Here is a 19,632-nt window from a genome sequence, read left to right as displayed (position 1 = left end):
AGCAAGGAGGCCTACAAACCTGACTCAGTTACACCAGCTCTGTTAGGAGGAATGGGCCAAAATTCACCCAACTTATTGTGGGAAGCTTGTGGAAGACTACCCAAAACGTTTGACCCAAGTTCAACAATTTAAAGGCAATGCTACCAAATACTAATTGAGTGTATGTAAACTTCTGACCCACTGGGAATGTGATGAAAGAAATAAAAGCTGAAATAAATCACTCTCTCTACTATTATTCTGACATTTCACATTCTTAAAATAAAATGGTGATCCTAACTGACCTAAGACAGGGAATTTTTTCCCAGATTAAATGTCAGGAATTGTGAAAAACTGAGTTTAAATGTATTTGGCTAAGGTGTATGTAAACTTCCGATTTCAACTGTACGTATATATTTTTAAAAACGTTTTACCCCTTTTTCTCCCCAATTGGTAGTTACAATCTTGTCCCATTGCTGCAAGTCCCATACGGACTTGGGAAAGGCAAAGGTCAAGAGCCATGCGTCCTCGCTTAACCCAGAAACCAGCCACACCAATGTGTTGGAGGAAACACCGTACAACTGGCGCCCGAAGTCAGCGTGCATGCGCCCGGCCAGCCACAAGGAGTTACTAGAGCACAAGGATATCCCGGCCGGCCAAACCCTCCCCTAACCAAGACAATGCTGGGCCAATTGTGCGCCGCCTCATGGGTCTTCATGGATCAAACCCGGGTCTGTAGTGACGCTTCTAACACTGTGATGCAATGCCTTAGACAGCTGTGCCACTTGGGAGGCCCAAGGTCCTACAGTTGACAGTGCATGTCAGAGCAAAAACCATGCCATGAGGTCAAAGAAATTTTCCGTAGAGCTACAAGACAGGATTGTGTCAAGGCACAAATCTGGGGAAGGGTACCAAAACATTTCTGTAGCATTGAAGGTCCCCAAGTACACAGTAGCCTCCATCATTCTTAAATGGAAGAAGTTTGGAACCACCAAGACTCTTCCTAGAGCTGTCCGTCCGGCCAAATTTAGCAATCGGGGGAAAGGGCCTTGGTCAGGAAGGGGACCAAGAACCCGATGGTCACTCTGAGAGAGCTCGAGAGTTCCTCTTTGGAGATGGGAGAACCTTCCAGAAGCCCAACCATCTCTGCAGCACTCCACCAATCAGGCCTTTATGGTAGAATGGCCAGATGGAAGACACTCCTCAGTAAAAGGCCAAAAGGCACTTAAAGAATCACAGACTGGTCTGATGAAACCAAGATTGAACTCTTTGGCCTGAATGCCAAGCATCACGTCTGGAGGAAACCTGGCACCATCCCTATGTTGAAGCATGGTGTTGGCAGCATCATGCTGTGGTGATGTTTTTCAGCGGCAGGAACTGGGAGACTAGTCAGGAACGAGAGAAAGATGAACAGAGCAAGGTACAGAGAGATCCTTGATGAAAACCTGCTCCAGAGTGCTGAGGACCTCCGACTGGGGCGAAGGTTCACCTTCCAACTGAACAACGACCCCAAGCACACAGCCAAGATACACAGCCAAGGAGTGGCTTTGGGACAAGTCTCTGAATGTCCTTGAGTGGCCAAGTCAGAGCCAGAATTTGAACCCAATCGAACATCTCTGGAGAGACCTGAAAATAGCTGTGCAGCAACGCTCCCCATCCAACCTGATAGAGCTTGAGAGGATCTGCTGAGAAGAATTTTAGAAACTCCCCAAATACAGGTGTGCTAAGCTTGTAGCGTCATACCACAGAAGACTCAAGGCTGTAATCGCTGCCAGTGGTGCTTCTACAAAGTACCTAGTAAAGGGTCTGAATACTTATGTAAATATGATATTTCTGTTTTAAATTTTTCAATAAATTAGCAAAAAATGTCTTAACCAATTTTTGCTTTGTCGTTATGGGGTATTGTGTGTAGATTGATGAGGAAAAAACGATTTAATCAATTTAAGAATAAGGCTGTAACCTAAAAAAATCTGGAAAAAGTCAAGGGGTGTGAATACTTTCCGAATGCACTGTAGTAGATAGATACCCCTTTTTCCTACTTAAATAAAGGTTAAATAAAAATGTTTAAAAAAATGATCATTGGATGTAGACCTATAATATACAACTTTATTGTGGGATATAGGTCTGTAGGGGCAGCAGGTAGCCTAGTGGTTAGAGCATTGGGGCAGTAACTGAAAGTTTGCTGGATCGAATTCCTGAGCTGACAAGGTAAAAATCTGTCGTTCTGCCCCTGAACAAGGCAGTTAACCCACTGTTTCCCGGTAGGCTGTCATTGTAAATAAGAATATGTTCTTAACTGACTTGCCTAGTTAAATAAAGGTTAAGAAAAAAAAGTATAATATGGGATATACATATAGACTTCTGGCTGTTGCAGAATATTACTCTTTTTCTTTCTTTTTCTCTTTCTCTCTTTTTTCCCTCTATCTCTCTCAACTTCTCTCTCTCAGCTGTTCTTTTCTCGGCCAGGCTGACTGAGTTAGTGCCTGTGCTGTTACGGATTCGTTGTGCTGGTATGCGGCAGGAATCTTTGGATCAAGGTAATTTCACACTGTTCAGCATTTTCCCACGCTGTTAAGCTTCCCTTTACCTTTGTGCCACTTGGAGAACGAGATAGGGAGCGACACATGTTGCCATTAAACACACACAGCAGCTCTGCAGCCCACAGAGCTGATGTCACCAGCGGGTCAAAAGAACAACTTGAAAGATATTGTTTATAAATTACCATCTGACACTCCAGTTTTCCAAAAGGATTCGATTATTGCAGGCTGATCCAAGTGTGGGATGGTGCAGTGAATTGATGGGTGGTGCTGTAATTATGATGAAGGGAGTTTGATTTGTCATTGCAGAGGTCCAGAGTTTTGGGAGGGAGGCCAGGCTATGGGCCTCACGTTTGTCCTGATCAGATACAATGAAGATAAGAAGGTGTATTCTTATTATACTGAAGGAACGCAACATGCAACAAACGCAACATGCAAAATGTCCTCATTGTCCGGAGCCTCCAGCGAAGGTCCCCAGTCCGGAGCCTCCAGCGAAGGTCCCCAGTCCGGAGCCTCCAGCGAAGGTCCCCAGTCCGGAGCCTCCAGCGAAGGTCCCCAGTCCGGAGCCTCCAGCGACGGTCCCCAGTCCGGAGCCTCCAGCGACGGTCCCCAGTCCGGGGCCCGCAACGAGGGTGCCCAGTCCGGGGCCCGCAGCGAGGGTGCCCAGTCCGGGGCCCGCAGCGAGGGTGCCCAGTCCGGGGCCCGCAGCGAGGGTGCCCAGTCCGGGGCCCGCAGCGAGGGTGCCCAGTCCGGGGCCCGCAGCGAGGGTCCCCGCACCAGTGGTGCCACCAAAGTGGGGTGAGCCAGTGGTGGAGCGGGGTCTACGTCCCGCACCTGAGCCGCCACCGCGGATAGATGCCCACCCAGACCCTCCCCTATAGGTTCAGGTTTTGCGGCCAGAGTCCGCACCTTTGGGAGGTGTACTGTCACGCCTTGACCTTAGAGAGCCTTTTTATGTCTCTATTTGGTTTGGTCAGGGTGTGATTTGGGGTGGGCATTCTGTGTTTTGTTTTCTATGATTTTGTGTTTCTATGTTTTGGCCGGGTATGTTTCTCAATCAGGGACAACTGTCTATCGTTGTCTCTGATTGGGAAACATACTTAGGTAGCCCTTTTTCCCTCCTTTCGTTGTGGGTAGTTGACTTTTGTTAGTGGCACTTAGCCGTGTAAGCTTCACGGTTGTTTTCATCGTTTGTTGTTTTTGTTGGCGTCATTTTAAAATAAAAGGAAAATGTACGCTCACCACGCTGCACTTTGGTCTTCTTCCAGCATCAGGCGTGACAACAGTTCTCATTGTCGGCGTGGACACGATGTTTGCAGAGCGCACAACCTAGGCTACACTTGTGAGAAACAAGTTTTGGTTTATTTTATTCCATTTACAAATTGTCCATTTATTAATTGCGTTTTCTTTGGAGTGCTCCTGTCAATGTTGAGTAAAGACGCGTACCTGATTACGCATAGAAGTAGGCCTAGGCTACCTGGCCTGGGCGCAAATGTAGGCTTATAAATGTACCATTTGGGGATCTGATAGTATTTCAGATTGTCTTAACTCACCACCACTAATGAGCTGTGGAGCTTCTCAAACATTTCCTCAACTCAAACAGCAAGTAAAGTCTGTTTTTACATCCATTGAGAATGACAATAGTTCCTCAATGTAACCTATTTGAAAAATATTTCCAGCTCTCTCCCTTTCGATAACCACTCGATAACCAGTGTGAAAGGGAAAAAAAGGTCATGCTCTGATCTGGTGGAAACATTATAAAATAGGTTTGATTAGATTACTTTTTATCCCTTGTGCAAATAGTCTACAGCGGTCTGTGTCTGTCCGGAACTCACTGGCATAGGAAGCTCTGAGGGTCCAGAATATTTTATTAGCTCAAGCTTTGGGCTGGACGAGGTTGATAGTTGTTAAAATGTTTCAAGTTCCTTGCAGACAATCTATGCGTAGCCAATGTGATTTATTTTTATCAGGGTATATTCTACCTGTAGGCTAGTTGTCACGTCCTGATCATAGTTCTTGTGTGTTTTGCTTGTTTAGTGTTGGTCAGGACGTGAGCTGGGTGGGAATTCTATGTTGTGTGTGTAGTTTGTCTGTTTCTGTGTTCAGCCTAATATGGTTCTCAATCAGAGGCAGCTGTCAATCGTTGTCCCTGATTGAGAATCATATATAGGTGGCTTGTTTTGTGTTGGGGATTGTGGGTGGTTGTCTTCTGTCTTTGTGTTCTGCACCAGATAGGACTGTTTTTGGTTTTCACATTTATTGTTTTGTTGTTTGTAGTGTTCTCATATTCTTTATTAAATTATGTTGAACACTAGCCGCACTGCATTTTGGTCCTCTCCTTCATCCCAGGAAGAAAGCCGTTACAGAACCACCCACCAAACTAGGACCAAGCAGCGTGGCAACGGGCACCAGCGACAGCAGCAGCAGCAGCGGGACCAGGAGAAATGGACTTGGGAGGACGTTTTGGACGGCAAGGGTTGCTACACATGGGAGGAGATCCTGGCTGGAAAGGATCGCCTCCCATGGGAACAGCTGGAGGCAGCTAGGAGAGCAGAGGCAACCGGAGAGAGGAACCGGCGTTATGAAGGTACGCGGCTAGCACGGAAACCCAAGAAGAAATCCCAAAGATTCTTGGGGGGGGGGATAAAGGGTAGTGTGGCGAAGTCGGGTAGGAGATCTGCGCCCACTTCTCATGCTTACCGTGAAGAGCGGGAGTACGGGCAGACACCGTGTATGCGGAAGAGCGTACGGTGTCTCCTGTACGTGTGCATAACCCGGTGCGGGTTATTCCACCTCCCCGCACTGGCCGGGCTAGATTGAGCGTTGAGCCAAGTGCCATGAAGCCGGCTCAACATATCTGGCCTCCAGTGCGTCTCCAGAGCCCTGTTCCTCCTCCACGCACTCTCCCTATGGTGCGTGTCTCCAGCCCAGTACCTCCAGTTCCGGCACCACGCACCAAGCCTCCTGTACGTCTCCAGAGCCCTGTACGCACTGTTCCTTCTCCCCGCACTCGCCCTGAGGTGCGTGCCCTCAGCCCGGTACCTCCAGTTCCGGTACCACGCACCAGGCCTATAGTGCGCCTCGAGAGTCCAGTTGCCCTGTTCCTGTTCCCCACACTAGCCTTGAGGTGTGTGTCTCCAGTCCGGTACCACCAGCTCCGGCACCACGCACCAGGCCTACTGTGCGCCTCAGCAGGTCAGAGTCGGCCGTCTGCCCAACGCCGCCTGCACTGCTCGTCTGTCCAGCGCCGTCTGAGCCCCCTGTCTGCCCAGCGCCATCTGAGCCATCCGTCTGCCAGCGCCATCTGAGCCATCCGTCTGCCCAGCCATCTGAGCCATCCGTCTGCCCAGCGCCATCTGAGCCATCCGTCTGCCCAGCGCCATTTGAGCCATCCGTCTGCCCAGCGCCATCTGAGCCATCCGTCTGCCCAGCGCCATCTGAGCCGCCCGTCTGTCCCGAGCCGTCAGAGCCGCCCGTCTGTCCCGAGCCGTCAGAGCCGCCCGTCTGTCCAGAGCCGTCCATCAGTCAGGAGCCGCTAGAGGCGTCAGTCAGTCAGGAGCCGCTAGAGCCGTCCGTCAGTCAGGAGCCGCCAGAGCCGTCCGTCAGTCAGGAGCCGCCAGAGCCGCCAGCCAGTCAGGAGCCGCCAGAGCGCCAGCCAGTCAGGAGCCGCCAGAGCCGCCAGCCAGTCAGAGCCGCCAGAGCCGCCAGCCAGTCAGGAGCCGCCAGAGCCGCCAGCCAGTCAGGAGCCGCCAGAGCCGCCAAGCCAGTCAGAGAGCCGCCAGAGCCGCCTGCCAGTCAGGAGGCCGCCAGAGCCGCCAGCCAGTCAGGAGCCGCCAGAGCCGCCCTCCAGTCATGAGCCGCCCTCCAGTCATGAGCCGCCTGCCAGTCATGAGCCGCCTGCCAGTCATGAGATGCCTGCCAGTCATGAGCTGCCTGCCAGTCATGAGCTGCCCTCCAGTCATGAGCTGCCCTCCAGTCATGAGCTGCCCCTCAGTAATGAGGGTAAATTCGTAACAACAGAAGAGGGCTGTCCCATGACGCCAGGTCAATGTCTGTGCTCATGGTGCGGGCCTATGACCTAGTTAAACTCCAAAGGGAATTGGAGTTTCCTTCATTAAACAGTTTATAATCACATTACATCATTTCACAAATAGTTTCATCTTTACTCATTCATGTTATACAACAATTAGATGCAAGCCTCACAACTGAGACTCATGTAATAACAGAGTTATGGTAATGTGGCTGTATTGTCTCATGTGTTTCACAAACATTAAACGAAATGGACCGGTCGTAGCTGGATTCTACCCCGACCGTGTACACATTCTCCAAAACATGGACATTGTTCAGTTCTCAAGTTCTGTGATGTGGAAGAGGTTCCTTTGTTCTCCTGTGAAACTCACTCTCTCTATACTCTGGCCATGAGGAGAGAAACTCCTCTAGGAATGTATGACCTGCCTAACAGAGCCTGGGTGTAGGGGGAAGAGAGAGGTGGTGAGAGAGAGGGGGTTGTTGCTCGCTGTACCCAAAGAGGGCCACGTCATAACATAACTCTAATGAACTCATCCTCTGCAGCAGAGGTAACTCTGGGGTTCCTTTCCTGTGTCGGTCCTCATGAGAGCCAGTTTCATCATAGCGCTTGATGGTTTTTGCGACTGCACTTGAAGAAACTTTCAAAGTTCTTGACATTTTCCGTATTGACTGACCTTCATGTCTTAAAGCAATGATGGACTATCATTTCTCTTTGCTTATTTGAGCTGTTCTTGCCATAGTATGGACTTGGTCTTTTACCAAATAGGGCTATCTTCTGCATACAACCCCTACCTTGTCACAACATAACTGATGTCATAACTTCCGCCGAAGTCGGTCCCTCTCCTTGTTCGGGCGGTGTTCAGTGGTCGACATCACCGACCTTCTAGGCATCACTGATCCTAGTAGAAGAAAAAAAAAATAAAGAAAAAAAAAATCTGACCCCTAGCGTCAAGAGGTTAAACGACTCCGTTTATACCAAATTCGTTCTCCTGCGCTTAACTTCCCTGCCACCAACACGCACCTGTTACAACTGATTGGCTCAAACGCATTAACCTTTCAGGGCTACCCATCCCGGATCCGGGAGCATCCTCATCAAAAAAGCTGACTAGTATAGCCTAGCCTAACGGGACAGGGATATCATATAATATAATTTCATGAAATCACAAGTCCAATACAGCAAATGAAAGATAAACATCTTGTGAATCCAGCCATCATTTCCGATTTTTTTTAATGTTTTACAGCGAAAACACAATATGTATTTATATTAGCTAACCACAATAGCCAAACACACAACGCCATGTTTTCACCATGTTTCCACCGCATAGGTAGCTTTCACAAAACCCAGAAATAGAGATAAAATTAATCACTAACCTTGAACAAATTCATCAATGACAGTCTTATAACATCATGTTATACAATACATTTATGTTTTGTTCGAAAATGTGCATATTTGAGGTATAAATCGTAGTTTTACATTGCAGCCACCATCACAAATAGCACCAAAACAGCCAGAATAATTACAGAGAGCAACGTGAAATACATAAATACTCATCATAAAACATTTATGAAAAATACATGGTGTACAGCAAATGAAAGATAAACATCTTGTGAATCCAGCCAATATTTGCAATTTTTTAAGTGTTTTACAACGAAAACACAATATAGAATTATATTAGCTTACCACAATAGCCAAACACACAAAGCCATTTATTCACCGCCAATATAGCTTTCACAAAAACCAGCAATAGAGATAAAATTCATCACTAACCTTTGGACAACTTCATCAGATGACAGTCTTATAACATCAGGTTATACAATACATTTATGTTTTGTTCGAAAATGTGCATATTTAGAGCTGCAAATCGTGGTTATACATTGTGAATACGTAGCAACAATTCACCAAAATGTCCGGAGATATTTTGGACAGTCACCTAATCTAACCAAAGAACTCATCATAAACTTTACTAAAAAATACATGTTGTACAGCAAATGAAAGATACACTGGTTCTTAATGCAACCGCTGTGTTAGATTTTTTTAAATAACTTTACTACAACATACAGCATGCATTATTGTGAGACAGTGCTCACCTATTCTCCGCCGTGTTGGAGCCAACATATAACACAAAAATACGAAATAACATCATAAATATTCTCTTACTTTTGCTGATCTTCCATCAGAATGTTGTGCAAGGAGTCCTAGGTCCAGAATAAATCGTTGTTTGGTTTTAGAATGTCCATTTCTTCTGTCGAATTAGCAACTTTGGCTAGCATTGTGGCGCGAACATGCCCATCAACTCTTGGCGCCTGGAACGAAAAATTCCAAAATTCCCAATAAACGTCGAATAAACTGGTCAAACTCGGTTGAAAATCCTACTTTATGATGTTCTTCTCATATGTATCCAATAAATTTAGAGCCGGAGCAATTCGTCGTGTATACCGAACGCTTTTCAGAAGAAAATGTGAGGTTCCCCTGCGCGCAGTTGAAAACTGACAAAAGAGCGGACCTGTCACTCCAAAAGCTCTTATTCGGCCTCACATCAAGCTAGACACCCCATTCAACCTTCTACTGCCTGTTGACATCTAGTGGAAGGCGTATGAAGTGCATACAGATCCATAAATAAAAGCCAGTTGAATAGGCAGGCCCTGACACAGAGCCTCATTTTCAGAATTTTCACTTCCTGTATGGAAGTTTGCTGCCAAATGAGTTCTGTTTTACTCACAGATATAATTCAAACAGTTTTAGAAACTTCAGAGTGTTTTCTATCCAATAGTAATAATAATATGCATATTGTATGATCTAGAACAGAGTACGAGGCCGTTTAATTTGGGCACGATTTTTTCCAAAGTGAAAACAGCGCCCCCCTATTAAGAAGAAGTTTTAAGAAGGAAAGAAATTCCACAAATTAACTTTTAATAAGGCACATGGATTTCTTATTTATTTCTTATTATATTTTTGGGGTGGGGGGCTCTGGGGGAGGGTCTCGGATAGTTGAGGGGCAGCTCTCGAGAACTGTAGGGAGGATCATGGAGGGCTGGTGGCCTGGTGGTTGGGAGCTTGGGCTGAGGCTGATGCAATACGTATGATATGTTACGTATTCTAGCTAGGAGGCTAGGTGGCGAACGTTAGCTAGCTGACTAATTTTATCTAGGCTAGGGGTTAGGGCTTAGGTTAAGTTTAAGGATAGGGTTAAGTTTAGGAGTTAGGTTAAAGGGTTAAGGTTAGGGTTAGGGGAAGGGTTAGCTAAAGGGGTTAAGGTTAGGGGAAGGGTTAGCTAACAGGGTTAAGGTTATGATTGGGGGAAGGGTTAGCTAACATGCTAAATAAACTCAGCAAAAAAAGAAACGTTCCTTTTTCAAGACCCTGTCTTTCAAAGATAATTCCTAAAAATCAAAATAACTACACAGATCTTCATTGTAAAGGGTTTAAACACTGTTTCCCATGCTTGTTTGATGAACAATAAAGAATTAATGAACATGCACCTGTGGAACGGTCGTTAAGACACTAACAGCTTACAGACGGTAGACAATTAAGGTCACAGTTATGAAAACTTAGGACACTAAAGAGGCCTTTCTACTGATTCTGAAAAACACCAAAAGAAAGATGCCCAGGGTCCCTGCTCATCTGCGTGAACAAGCCTTAGGCATGCTGCAAGGAGGCATGAGGACTGCAGATGTGGCTAGGGCAATAAATTGCAATGTCCGTACTGTGAGATGCCTAAGACAGCACTACAGGGAGACAGGATGGACAGCTGATGGTCCTCGCAGTGGCAGACCATGCATAACAACACCTGCACCGGATCGGTACATCCGAACATCACACCTGCGGGACAGGTACAGGATGGCAACAACAACTGCCGAGTTACACCAGGAACGCACAATCACTTCATTAGTGCTCAGACTGTCCGCAATAAGCTGAGAGATGCTGGACTGAGGGCTTGTAGGCCTGTTGTAAAGCAGGACCTCACCAGACATCACCGGCAACAACGTCGCCTATGGGCACAAACCCACCGTCGCTGGACCAGACAGGACTGGCAAAAACTGCTCTTCACTGATGAGTCGCGGTTTTGTCTCACCAGGGGTGATGGTCGGATTTGCGTTTATCGTCGAAGGAATGAACGTTACTCCGAGGCCTGTACTCTGGAGCGGGATCGATTTGGAGGTGGAGGGTCTGGGACGGTGTGTCACAGCATCATCGGACTGAGCTTGTTGTCATTTCAGGCAATCTCAATGCTGTGCATTACAGGGAAAACATCCTCCTCCCTCATGTGTTACCCTTCGTGCTTATCCTGACATGACCCTCCAGCATGACAATGCCACCAGCCATACTGCTCGTTCTGTGCGTGATTTCCTGCAAGACAGGAATGTCAGTGTTCTGGCCAGCGAAGAGCTCGGATCTCAATCCCATTGAGCACGTTTGGGACCTGTTCGAACGGAGGGTGAGGGCTAGGGCCATTCTCCCCAGAAATGTCCGGGAACTTGCAGGTGCCTTGGTGGAAGAGTGGAGTAACATCTCACAGCAAGAACTGGCAAATCTGGTGCAGTCCATGAGGAGGAGATGTACTGCAGTACTTATTGCAGCTGGTGGCCACACCAGATACTGACTGTTACTTTTGATTTTGACCCCCCTTTGTTCAGGGACACATTATTCAATTTATGTTAGTCACATGTCTGTGGAACTTGTTCAGTTTATGTCTGTTGTTGAATCTTCTTATGTTCATACAAATATTTACACATGTTAAATTTGCTAAAAAATAAATGCAGTTGACATTGAGAGGATGTTTCTTTTTTTGCTGAGTTTAGTTGCAAGGTAGCTAAAAAATAATTAAGTAGTTAAAAAGTAGCCAATTAACTAAAATGCTGAAGTTGTCTGTTATGAGATTCGAACTCACAACCTTTGAGTTGCTTGACATTCATGTTATAATCCCACCCATCCCCCACTTTCATTTTTGCATTAAGTAACCATCTGTCTTATGCAACGTACCAAACGTAACATATAATATGAGTTAACGGTATTTACATTTACTATGTTACGTCTAGTCTATGAAACCAGGCTGGATGTGCAAGTGAGAGCGTGAACATTTGTTTGTGTGTGTGTGTGTGTGTGTGTGTGTGTGTGTGTGTGTGTGTGTGTGTGTGTGCGTGCGTGCGTGCGTGCGTCATCTCTACATCTGTGTCAGTGTTTGTCTTCAACCAGCAACATGTGTTTTATGGTTGTTTTTTTGTCTTCCCAGACTGTTCCATGTTAATATTAGATATACCAGATGAGTCAACACCTGATGGGTATGGATGGAATATTAGAGTGGTATAATTGTTTAAATAATCTAGTTTATCTTTACTATACCCAGGTCCTGATCTCATGTAACATCTGTTTGTGCTGGAGACCTTCGGGGCCCTGACCTAACCACACACACTGCAGGGAATATGGGGCCCTTACCCACTGTGCATGTACGCAGCAACGTTCAGGTGTTTGCAATGACACGACAATGAGCACATCAAGCCTTGAAACACTGTCAATTTTTTTCTGGGTTTCAAAGTCAATAGAAGAGCATCTTAAATACAGCTGCAGGCAGAAAGGTCTCTGTGCCACCTTATTCCCACTTTCTCAATTCAACTTGCGGAGAACACATAGTTAAACCTGTCACGTTTGCAATGCTTTTTGTCTGTTTGACAAACATAATGTCAATAGGCAGCATTTTTCTGTTCCCAACAGGAAGAGGTGCATGAATCATACATTAAACATGATTTGTATGAATGACTCACTCAGAGGCAGCATTTCTTTCTCTGGGCGATTTGCAGCAGGTGTCAAAATTGGGTGTCAATCAACTTAAACTGTATGCTGTATGATCAGGATTACAGTTGACGTGTAGACAAATGAGGTATCAATCCATGTATTTTTTCCTTTGGATGATTCTGAAGCATTCCCATCAATGAATGCCAAAGTACTTTATCGTTTAATATACAGTTCCAAGTATAAAATAATATAATTTTTTAAAATTCTGAGCATGTAATATAGCTATTTTTGTATTAGTATTTTAATTATTTGATTTCATCTTTATCAAGGGTGACAATAATTTTGGACATGACTTCAGAGACAAAATGTCATTGAACCTCCCAGGGGATTGGTTGACTTTCATTCCATCTGTCTCTCTATCTGTCTCAAACTGACATCTGTCTGAGAGAACATATTGAGGATAAATTAAAGTCTGAAGTTTGAAGCCCATGCAATGTTTTCACTCAGACAACGAAGGGAACACATTCTTTAGGAACTAGCCATCAGAGTCATCAGTTCATTAGGGCACACAACATAAAATGTTTTTAACGTCCAGGTGGTCTCTCCCTGTTTGGGTCATTTTTCTTTTGTTTGGTGCCTAATGAAAACTACCCATTGGACTGTCTTGCAGTACAATAAAAGGTTGTGATGATACACATTTGGTTTGGACATGTGGGTGGAAGTCTTCCGGGTGTTTTTGCTCCCTCTGGATCAACGTTTTAAATGACCAGGAATCAGGTGTGCAGAATTACACCATGAGGGACACAACCTGCCCCCAGAGAGTCCTTGCAAGGCCCCTTGGACCAACAATGCCTTTATTTTTACTTGTGGGTTGCAAAGGAAAGGAGGGGGAAAAAGCTTAGGCTCTGGAATGATATTGATAAGCAGTTGTTGCATGAGTGACAAACTTAAGGGCTACCGATATGAACATTGGAAAATCCTAGAGAAGCAGTGGGGTGAAGACACAACAGCAGCTGACCTGCTCCGCTCAAAAATGTGCAGTTGTGTTCTCCGACAAATGTGAGAAGAAAGGAAAACCTATATTAAGTATCCTCTGGATGGGCAAGGGAATAGTTACTATGCTTGGCAAGCTGTGCGCCAGATCTTCCCTCTCCTCTCATCTCCTCTGATGAGTTCATGAAAGATTGTTGGTGGAGTTCAAAAGGCAGGGTCAAGCATGTGAGAGAGGAGGGAAGAGTAAATAAAGGTAAATTAATAGCAGACTGGCTCTTCTCTGTTGGCAGAGGGAGGGTTTGTCTAGTTGGTGCTCTACAGACATCCTTGTATGTCCCATGCAGGTAGAACAACATCTACTATGTCCTCTGTGGAGAGACCCACACGTCCCTCAATGTGCTGTCAGCAACCCCTTTGATAGATTGCTTTTAGTTATAAATGCTTTAACTTGTATTTTTGTTTTACTTTTCAAGAGCTGTTTCTTTGATTGATTCTAAGGATTTGCTTCAAAAACATATGAGAAGAAATGTGGCTGAAGTTGGTGTTTTTAAGATTTGTTGCATAACAAACAGAATACAGCTACGTGTTATTAATTTATCTTTGTCTGTGTCTAGATCACATCGGTTCCCAAGGTTTTTGTGGCATGCACCTGCAAATATTGTAATATCAGTCATATGATACAAGACTATTGCAACTTTGTAACTGATTGTAACCACCCCCAAATAGCATATGAGAATGTTTGAAGCATGTACCTCTTGTCGGCAGCATCAATTCATCTCTCTAACAGGGAGGTTATTCACCTTGCCCCCTCAGACGCCCACCCCTCGCCCCCCGAAACATTGGGAGATGACAATTAAACATAGATATTTTGCTCTTTCCCTTGTTTTTGGACTTAATGAGACAAAAACAGGTTTAAAGAAATTGCAGGAGGACATATTTGCATACAGAATGTCTGATGGAGTTTGCCTGTGAGTTTACAGCCCTGGTCATTGGTGCCAAATTAGCATTGTAACATCAGTAATAGAATGGTGAGAATAAAGAATAAAAACATCCCACAGGTGCATGAGCTTCCAGGGACAACCCTCATGAATTTAGTAAGTTGGTTTCTAAAACATATCAGAGTATGGAAAGGGGTTGAGAATGTAGCCTGTAGCATTCGATTATTCTTCATTATTCTTAATTTCTTTATTTTTACTTTTTGGATTATGTGCATATTGTTGTGTATTGCTAGGTATTTTTACTGCATTGTTGGAGTTAGAAACACAAGCATTTCGCTGCACCTATGATAACATCTGCAAATCTGTGTATTCGATCAATAAACTTTGATTAGATTATTTTTAATCAATACATTACACATAGTTACTTTCACTAAATAGTCAAATGAGCTGGCTCTCTAGATATCCCTCCTATTCTCTTTCCATGTGTGTGGTTTAGAATAGCTTTTACTCCTTTATCCATTCTCTCTGTACACTCTTAGAAAAAAGGGTTCCGAAGGGTTTTTCGACTGTCCCTATAGGAGAACGCTTTTGGGTTCCACGTAGAACCCTCTGTCAAAAGATTTCTTCATGGAACCCAAAAGTGTTTTACCTGGAACCAAAAAGGGTTCCTCAAAGGGTTTTCCTATGGGGACAGCCGTAGGATAACACTTTTTTTCTAAGGGTTATGCCACTTCGTCTTTGAAAAATGTGGTCAAAACATATTATAATCGAATCAAATGAATCTGTTTGGCTGAATCAAACATGGATGTATGTGTTCCTAATCTAACGTGTTGTGTTTCAAGCAGACAATTTGGATTGTGTGAAATACGCAGTGTTGGGTGGTTATGCAGACTAAGCTATGGCTAACTGGCTTTCTGGTTCTGTCTATTGTCCAGATAGCCTACAGACTGTACTGTGTCTGCACTCTACGATTAGGAGGGATACAGGACACTATTATTACACCGTTGAATTTGCACTTCTTTGTTGATATCAGCTAAAACATTACTGTTATGTAAATAAGTCTAACCAATGGAGCATTGCAAACAGCCTGGTATTGTGGTATGGATGGACAAGTTATTTCTGTTTTGTTATTGTTTTACTCAGACATCTGCAGTTGTTCAACCACAACAAAATAACAGAAATGCTGTTATAAGCTATGAGCATGTGTGAAATAAGCAAATTACAAACATGCATAAGATGTTTTGAACTGAAACATTTAGTGTATATTATTGATAGCATATTTTGTAGCAACTGATCTCTCATGACCGCCTAATGTGCAGTCTTACTACATGGTTGTTACTACATGGAGTAGTAACGTAATATCTTTTGATGCTTGTGTGTGACAAGCTAAGGAGACCTGTGAGTTATAACAGATGTCCAAGCTCAGGGTAATGCAGGAAATAGAGTTTGTATTGCTTTGTAAGTGTCAACCACATAACTTGCCTGACAAGGTTCTGCTTTATACTCCATAGATTATATTTTTTGATGACAATGTCAGGGGAGTTCTTAATGTTAAAACGTCTTAATTAACTCTTTGAATTACCATAAGAGTGAATGGTGAGTTTGTTACACAAGTACATTACTTTGCAGTGTTTGGAGTCAGCCAATGAGGCAGTTAGTGAATGGTGAACACATGTAAACGCAGAGTGGGGTGGAGTCACTAGTTGGACTTCCTATCAATTGGCATTAACACTGTATGCACATGTTTTTTGTCATACAAAACTTCTGACCCTGTCATGGTTGATTTATTCTGATGTTTTAATACATCAAGAATATGTTGTATTTATTTGGTAATTTTTAGGGAATATTTCCTCCGCTTTTCACAGTTATCACATGTAACACAACACTTTTTGGGTTTCAATTGCTGCTTTTATAACAACATATAAATGCTGTTAAAATGTTCACCCCAGGTCAAAAGTATGGAATAAGAGAACAAAAGCTATTTCTATAAATAACATTAGTATATATATTAATTTTGGAAATTAAATAGTGAACTTTATTAATGTTGTTATGGTATAAATAATTGAATGGTTTAATTTAATTATATTTAATCAACCCATTCTTTAAACACTATTAACAAGGTTATTGTTAACATTGAAACAGTCTTTTTTAAATAATTTCAAATATAAAACTTAATAAAAGGACAAATATAATATATATTGGTGCATGCAGTCTGAAATTATCAAACCAAACCATACAGTCTGAAGTCATTCAAACCAAGAACCTACAGAGTGGATTTGCCTCTTTCTACCTTTTGCCCTCTAATATGGTCTGTGAGACATCTAGTTACTTGTTCGATTTATTAGATTTTTCATGTGTAAGTGAATAACAAAATGTGTTTTTGTGTTTTCATATAGGCCTATGTTAATTATCTGGTTAGAAAGATGTTATTCTTTCATTGCAGAACTGCACTAATACCAGCTTGCAGCTGTGGCACTCGGCTGCAGGTGTGTTAGAATTATCTATAGGAAGCAACATTCCACGTGTTTTTCAAAACATACTTCTATCACCTGCCATAATTGAGTTTATCTAGAAATCAGACAGCTTTCAAACAACCTAATTTAGTAACATTATGGAAATGGAATATTTTCAGAATTCCTTTTTGAACCTGTTTGATCATTATTTTGTAATAGTTTCAAACACAGTTCCATGTAGCAGCCCAATGAAGACATTATGGTTGTTTCATTTGATGTATAATGTATATGTAAACATGCTCAAAGGGAGGATAAACAATATTTCTCAGAAATATACTATGAACAGTTGTTGGGAAATTATCAACATTTATGAATTTGAAAGTACAACCTATGTTTGTTGGTATAGACATTCTAGATGGTTTTCAGTTAAAATATGTCAATTTTCAGAATTTTGAATGTTAAAAGGTTTCTTTTTCTTTAGATTGTTTATAGTCTATTGCTGTCATTTGTAGAACATTGAAACCTTAAACTCATAAAGTTCCTTCCAAAATTCCCATGTCTGTTAATTTGACACATTTTGAAAACATCATAATTCCTGTTTTGATGTCAGCAACCCACTTGTGCCTTAAGTATGCTGCCTAGCTTACCCCACACTTGCATTATCTTCCCGTTATTTCAAAACCTTATGTAGGCTGTTTCATACCACTTTGAGTAAACTTTGAGAAAAAACATTGCAGTCACGGGTGAGGTGAGATAACTTTTCAAACATCCCTATCAAATCAAAATAAAGTTTGAAACAAATGTTGCAATATTCTTTAGTTTGTGTCCCATTGGATATCATGTTAATTGCATGCATCTGGGAAATAATGTAGCGCCTCCGCTGCGTTTGACGCTCCTCAGAGCCTGCGATGACGTCATTATTCCGCGAAAATGCAGCATGGTTCTTTCAGGCTACAGTGCTGAGCCGCTACTGTAGTCGTAGAATGTTTGTCGAATGGTATGTGATCGCTGATTTACCTTTTTTTTTTTGCATTTGTTCGATGACATTGTAAACTTTAACCTTAGCATCATAAGAAATCTACCATAACTTGGGGATTGGGGATCTTAATGTTCAAAGTGTTGTGTTCCAAAGAGAGTTTAAACACTACATTTTCCATTTGATAACATCTGCAGCAAAACGATTGTTGGAAGTAAGAACACAAATGGGCTTATTGGGCTGTCTTTATTTTTCACTTTGTTTAACATGCTGTCCAAGAAATGGACATAAAAAAGTAATTTCTGATGGCAGTGACAGGTGCATGAGCAAGTCATGAGATGCAGAGGCAATCAGAACACGAACAGCCTAAAATAAGTCCCCATTTTGAAAGCCGAAATATGATAAATAGGTTGAAATATGAATGAATGGATAGTATAACAAATGCATATTGACACCCGAGGAGGTGGTTGAGAAGCATGGCCATCAAGGCGCTTCACAAGCGTATCTGTCTGGCAAAGTATAAACTTCAATTGGACATGATTGTGCGCATGTTGGCTTAATGTAGTCTACTACTGCATCGTTTTATGCATTATATGTGTGAGCCTTTAAGGTCAGTCATTATGGCACAAATGGGTTTGCACGATGTAGAATGTTGATTGTTTATTCTGTCTGAGGGAAATAATTTATCCCAGAATAATTCATTGAAATGCGTCAGGGACACGATAAATATCTGGGGGAACTCCCTGTATACACTGCCACAAAACGAGCAACTTTCTGGATGTGTAGGCTAGTAGTCTATACTATTGTTCGTTGAAAAAGATCCCTTATTGTCTTTGATGTAGTCGTTCTTGTAGTCCAAAACATTCCGACAGAAGGGGGGGTTAATCACTCAGTGCCTCATTCATGTAGTTGTAATATTTGTGGTTGTCATAACAACATAATAGGTTATCATGGAACCAATTAAGAAACAGTTATAGCCTCAGCCTAGGCTATATTTCTCTCATTTTTGCGTATAATAAACATGTTATAGAAATGTTGATCTTTATTGTAGTAGCTTAGTCTGCTTGTCGAACTTCTTACTTTTAAAAGTCTAACTGTTTTTTAGTTAAAACTTTAAAACGTGTGTGATGTGGAGGTTTCATCCATTTGGAATGTGTTGCTTTGCCATGTCTGAATTGCTTGATTGTTGGATGCAATTTTACGATTTCTATCTATGCTAGGGGGGCAATAACATCAGCTAATCGTGTGAATTGATAAATAGTTAGTTATTGTAGGAGTTGGACTGCCCTGGTTCTCCGAACATAGCCTATGCAATAGAATTCTGCCCAGTAACAATCAGCAAGCCTCGATCACGCGCAGAAGACCTATTGGCTATATGCAAACTGTGACATGGGGAGGAAACTATCTCGAGACAAAAAATGCTTTAAAGAGACATTTCCCACTTCTCTCACAAGTACAAGAACAAAGGTGTTGCCTTTCAAACCGATAGAGACACCCACTCGAATGGAATTTAACAACTTTGAGCGCAACGGAAGACTGCCCCCAATCCATGCAGGATAGTCTAGTTGACTCATCTTTTGGGGTAGAATAGTATTAGAGACTAAGCTTTTTTGGCAAACTATCAGTTATGCTTAAAGCTCCTCCAACATTACACTGTAGCATATTTAAGAGACCTTTATCAAGGCATAATACCTAGAATTAAGTATTGGACATGGGTCCTATGTGTATCGTTCTGCATATGAGTGTAATGATCACAACCTCAGCCATATGGATTATATTTATATATGAATACATGCAGTTGTCCAATACAGAGCATAGGCTGTCATCGTGGTGTTATCTATAAGAGAAGTTTGTCGCAACAACTTTTTTATGCTGCATTGCATTTCCTAGAAAGCTATCTCATTCAACCACAAGCGAGCTGTTGCTATATAAAAGATAGTTATGGTAGACCTTTGTGTGTGTGTGTGTGTGTGTGTGTGTGTGTGTGTGTGTGTGTGTG

At 42.9% G+C, this 19,632-nt stretch overlaps 1 protein-coding gene across 1 annotated transcript in view; it reads left to right on the top strand.

The window, feature by feature from the left end:
- Positions 1 to 19,632, top strand: part of LOC111962629 (G1/S-specific cyclin-D2) — a 339,617-nt gene that overhangs the window by 287,279 nt on the left and 32,706 nt on the right. The gene's annotated exons all lie outside the window — the stretch shown is intronic.

The sequence above is a fragment of the Salvelinus sp. IW2-2015 genome, linkage group LG4q.1:29 (assembly GCF_002910315.2).
Source record: "Salvelinus sp. IW2-2015 linkage group LG4q.1:29, ASM291031v2, whole genome shotgun sequence".
NCBI classification, from domain to species: Eukaryota; Metazoa; Chordata; class Actinopteri; order Salmoniformes; family Salmonidae; genus Salvelinus; species Salvelinus sp. IW2-2015.
Note: the sequence above shows the minus strand (reverse complement) of the source record. Positions and strands in the feature narration are given on the sequence as shown.